We start from the raw sequence: 6,000 nt of genomic DNA, 5'->3' as shown, positions 1-6,000 counted from the left end.
AATTGTACTATTGATGTTCTCTCCAAATTTTTTTAAATTATAAATATAGATATACATGTGTCTATATACACACAGCTACAAAGTTTTTATTTTCCAGAACCTTTCAAACACAGCTTTCTTTCCTCTTTTGTCGCTTCAAAAAACACTCCTACCGTGCACCATTAAGTCATTGCCAAGCCACAAATTTCTCTGCGTCTCTTTTTTCCTTTCCTCGTCTGTCAACGCTAGCGTGTCATCTACCTGCAACCCCCTTTTTTTAATTTTTTTTCCTTTCTTTTTGCGTTTCTCTCGTTGATGCTTATTTCCTTTGCATTCTGAATTTCTCTATTTCTCTGCCAACATGCCGCCAAATTCTTGAGGCAATTCTGTTGAGCGGGCCACCTACGGGGATAGTGAAAGCATATTTTAACCAATGACTTTCCCAATTAAACACATTCTCTTCCGAACACATCTGGTGTCGCTTACCTTTGAAATCTTAGCATATAAAGGTAGCCACCTGCTTCTCTCTCGCGCCTTTTCGTAACCACTTTCTTACGAGTCCCATTCATAGATGTTCGAGAACAGCATAGGCCTTTATCGTCGGCAACCCTTTGTGATGGCCAAACGTGGGGACTGTCTGCTGGCTTCGAACTTTCAAGCTTTTTGCTTTTTTCGCGTCTGTAGCGGCGGCACACCGCTCCTACTTTGCGTGTTTCCTCTTTTTTGCTTCCATTTTTTTCTCTACCCTCCGAGAGCATTGTGAATTGCTACCAGTCAACTTAAAATGAAGTGAGGACTGCACTTGTTTGTGTTCTAGTTTTTTTTTCTTTTCCGGCTGCAATTGCCAACAAAGACACGCACCACCACCAGGAGATGACGTCTCTACTAACCCCCTTAAAGCTAATATGCCAAGGATGAGAAGAAAAGGCACTTTTGACGAACATAAGTCCTCCTATCGAAACATCAGCCAGCCTATCTGAGGAACTTCCACTGTTCACCCAGACTATCCCACTCTTCACAACAGTTTTTTCTGATCCTAAGGCAGTTTTCAAGGCATTCGAAACACTATGGGCTGTTTATATAAGCTCGGCACACACAATTTAGCCATCTGATGTACAATATGCAAAGTATGTCAGAGTGACTTGTTGGGCTTTACACTCTTACAGAGTATAAATGAAGGAAAATTCGTAACTTCATAGCTAACTCAGAATACATGCAACAATCATTACCTCTTGCAAAAAAATAGGAATGTAGTAAACACCAGCACAGTTCGCAGAGCTGCTCAGAAATTCGTCTTGATACAATACTTAAACATTGCAGTAAGTTATGAACGCAAAAACACAACACCAGTGCACTAGTAGAGATGCCTGGTTGGCACCTTACTGCTGTATTTAAGATGCATCATGGAAGCAAGACCACAACTATTATACTTCCCACAACTAATATACTTATAGTAACCCTTGACTGCTAAACTGAAGGCCGCAAAATCAAACCATGACTGTGGTGGCTGCAATATCGATTAAGGAGGAAATGCTTGACACCTGTCTGCTTAGACGTGGATTTTTTTAAAGAACTCCAGGTGGTCAAAATAGCTGAAACCCTCCACTCCAGTGCCCCTGATAATTATATCGTGGTTTTAACATGTTAACCTCAGTAAATATTATTCTCATTACACTTGACATGAAATAAAGCAAGCAGATATTACTATGTAGTTGAAAAAGCTCACCATTCAACCCTCCCGATCCAAGGACTCACGTTACAATATTCTAGTATGCCTTCTATCAGTTCTCATTAACAATGTTAAACATGAGTATGTATCACTGTAAAATATCCGACATGGTTTGGTATTGGCAAAGTTAGGTATAATGAAGTATGACAGTAGGAAAACACTTGATTGCACTTATAAATTGAACATCCCAAAGGCAATGAAATAACTAAGGTAACAAAAATATATTAAAATATTCAGTGAAGGTTACACTGAAGATAAAATCATTATTGTGCTACTTTTTATCACAACACAAAAAGTGTTTTTAAATAGCCAATTGCACATAAGGCGTCAATTAGCATGACATGCGAGTCTGGCGAGCAACTCACTCTGTAGATCTTGGAAAAAACAAAATATCCAATAAAGAGCTCAGTAAGTAGCACTGACACATTCATAAATGCGCTGCCTAGTTACATTGAATTTTAGCCTTAAGAACAGAAAAACACCTTGGCAGATTGTGTCCAGGGGGACACAAAGTAATAAAATAATGCTGTCATCTGCCCAATCAACCAAAAATATTGAAATTTTAGTAACGCAAATAAGCAGGTATGTTTGCATTAAAAATTGAAGGCAGTCGTGTTTCCACACAATATCACTTGGAAAATGTTTTTAATTATATTTATACTCCTAGATATCCTGTTTGAAAGTTTAATTTTGCTTTTCATGATTACGCATACAAGGCAGTGAGGTTCAGCAAAATATCACTCCATAGCGGAACGAGCAGTCGGTTCTTGCTATCGCTAGCGAATAGCAAGAGTAACCATTTTAATGTTTGCCCATGCCTTCCACCCACGGTCAGATTAAATTCATGAAATCAGAGAGTCTGTGCTAGTGCTCACTATCCTGCACACATAATAATGCAAGTCGCAACTAAATTTCCAGCAGGATATCTGAGCACAAGCATGCTAGAATTCTTACAAATGATAATATGTAGATATGTGACTGGCTGAAATTTTAACACATACATGATCTCCTGCTGCAGTCACTATTAAGTTGATTATTAAAACCTAATGGCACCGCTGACATTGATAATTATTGTCTGACATTGCATCCTCCTGGATACATAGCTATCAGTAGAGGTGGCTTTTACATACATAACTTACAGCGCTGACTTCTCTTTTAAGAAAAAACAAAAGGGTTGACTTTGAACACCCTGAACCTTTGTGCTCCTTGAATACAGCTACCAGGTGGCTCTCTGCAGCTCGCTTTTCAGAAGAAACAGAAGCCATGCGCCGCTGATGTGCACCAGCAGTCAAATTTTCCACGAGCCAGCCTTGATGATGGGCTAGTCCAGACGTCTCCCACACTCTCTTCCTACGGCGAGCATGTATAAGCTGCGAGAGAAACAAAAAAACAATTTACTGATGTGTCTATTAGCGAAGCAGAATTTGGATTTCTATTTATAATGAACTGGAACGCTGTGTTTCAAAAGAGTAGGATGTACAAAAACCAGACATGTTACAACAAAAACATCCTCAATGTTTTTGGTGAACATAGCTGCAACCTTACGAAAGAATATGCATTTTCCACATAACAGATCTGTAACAAACTATACTTGAATAGCTCTCTGGCATAGTGCGTATACATGCCAATTCATTAATAGGGCAGAGCGTACATGACGGTATGCGCTTTCATCAAGTATCCATTGGAGGTAACACATAAAATTAAATTATGAATTTTAGTTTGAACACAACTAATGTAACTTTCTTCTGGCTGCCTAAATTAGGACGATTATGCCAATAACATGAAAAATTGGTTTCACTAAATTACTATTGTCAACTGCTAAATATGGCTGTTAATTCAATTATTCCAGGTGGCTAAAAAGGCAGTGCCCCTCACTTATCCCTAACATACCCCTCATTACAGGCTGTGTAATAAATAATAGGACAGAATGTGGAAATGCTAATACAACTCACCCATCTTGAGCTAAATACTATCCCAATAAAGCATGCAAACTTCTGCAATAATCTCAGTAACAAGAATACTGGAAGGCATTGGTCACGATTTAGCAATGCACAATAAACATTTAATGAGACTGATTTCTGAAGTTGTGTAATTGCGTCAATGCCAACAGCTTGGAAACATGCAGTCGATATTCATGATTGTCAGATGAACATACTGTCCAATTTTCCATTTTCACAGTAACATGTGCATGCCTCATGTATACATACTATGATGTATAACATTATTGCAAGTTTTGAGCGTTAAATAATTTATTCATTTTTCCAAACACCACAGATCCCTTCAATAACTGTAGCACATGCCTATAGAATTTACTTAGGCTTGTCATCTGATGTGAAGACAATTAAAATAACATGCTGACCCCGATGGAAAGCATGACATTTTGGCCCCCACACAGGAGCCCTATTCACAAGTGACAAAGACTGTGCTTTTATTTGTGGCCAGTGTGTGGTTTTTCAATGTTTTCATTTGTATTTCTGAGCAGACGGACATAGGCTTGTAATCTGTTATTAAATGCCATTGGAGGTGGTGGTCTAAACGGTCCTTACTGTTCGGACAAGTAAAAGTGCTTAGCAAAGTTTGAACACAAAGTTTGGGCGAAGCACATACAATGATTATTAAACCACCACAAAGTAATGAATTCTAAGCATAGCGAAAACAAGCTGGATAAAATAAAATGTGCTCTACCGCATGAACTACTGATCAAATTAGGGCTCGCACAGTTAGGCTACCGTTATTCGGCTCCAATAAGCCATGAAAATTTTGTTCGGAAATACAGTTCAAGTTTAACGAACGGCTCAAAATTCATGGGTTCCGAATGCATCAGGCAACCTATGTTGCGGGTGTATAACGTAAGCTCAGATTTGTCTAAACGGGCTACATAAACACCTAAGCGTACATACGTGCAAGCCTTGCGAGCCGTATCTAAGACGAGGCAGCATGCAGCACGCGAACGCGAGTAACACGGTAGTTCAAAGATGCGTGCCGGCGTGGATGCATACACCGGAATATGTTCGGCTACCCGCAGCAATTTCTAATAGCAGTTTAAAAAAAGGACGTACAACATATGAAACTGTTTTCAAACTGTTTTGGACGTACAACATATGAACCCGTTGACTCCTGTAGCACACAATATGAACAGGCATGCAAAAAAAATCCTTAAGTTAAGAGATGCAAACATACGCGCCCTAGGCGTAATCAACGCTTACAGCTAACAAACGCCGTCTTCGCCCAACAATTATTTAACCAAAATATCGGTCCATCGCGAGCAGGGCTCCCTGCCAACACCACTGCCGACAGAGGCGGGCGCCGTCACAACTCGCACAAACCCGCCGCCGAATTCCCAAGGTGCACGCACGCGCCATGCGCTTCACACACCGAAGCATGCTTGAATCGAAAGAAAAAGCTCGCCCACGCTTGACTTCCCACGAAAACGCCTTCATCCTGATGAAATGACACACACAAACAGGTTTGCTACGTTAAAAAACCTCACTTATCGCCCACATGTAACGAAAAACGTAGCATGGCGTCGATATATCACGCTCTCGGTGTTGACGAAGCGCAGATAGCAGGAATGTGGTACGTACCTGGCGAGTGTTCCAAAATGCGACGCCACATGTCCTCGCTTGAGTAGAGTTCATCTTCGTAATAGGCAGCACCGGCAGAACACAAAAGACGAACACAGCGCGCAAGCACACCTCAAAAAACGAGAAACATCGATGCAAAACCGACCAGCTGCGAGGCGCCTGATCAGCGACGGCAGCGAGCAAGCACGCCTGAACAAGTATCGTGGTTACAGCTCCGAAGACGTATAATGGTTCACTAAAATGCTTTAGTGATGCATTTAAGTACAAAAAGTAAACGCAAACATGTATAGCATAATACATAAGGGGGCAAAATAGTTTTATCTCGACGAACAAACAAAATTAACGTATAAATTTAGCGCGCGAAGTTTGAAACGCATACAGGTACAATGCATTTTTAACAAATGAACAACAGCGGTAATAATCACCTAAAACACTCATGTTCTTGAATTCTAAATATACTATTGTTGACGCACACATCTACACACAAAATTTTATTGCAATAATTGATGGTGCCTATGCATAGGCGTGCCTACCACAGGGGTAGGGGGCGGGAGCGGCCCCTGGTCACTTAGGGGGTAATGTAAATCCCTATAGGTACATGTAGAAATAGAGAGGGGGCACTGTAACTCGACGGGGGTTGCAGTGCCCCCTGCTGATCACCTCATACACCCCCCCCCTCGAAGGGATGTCAAACTTAATAGATAGCAA

Source organism: Rhipicephalus microplus, chromosome X, assembly GCF_043290135.1.
Source record: "Rhipicephalus microplus isolate Deutch F79 chromosome X, USDA_Rmic, whole genome shotgun sequence".
NCBI lineage: Eukaryota > Metazoa > Arthropoda > Arachnida > Ixodida > Ixodidae > Rhipicephalus > Rhipicephalus microplus.
Note: the sequence above shows the minus strand (reverse complement) of the source record.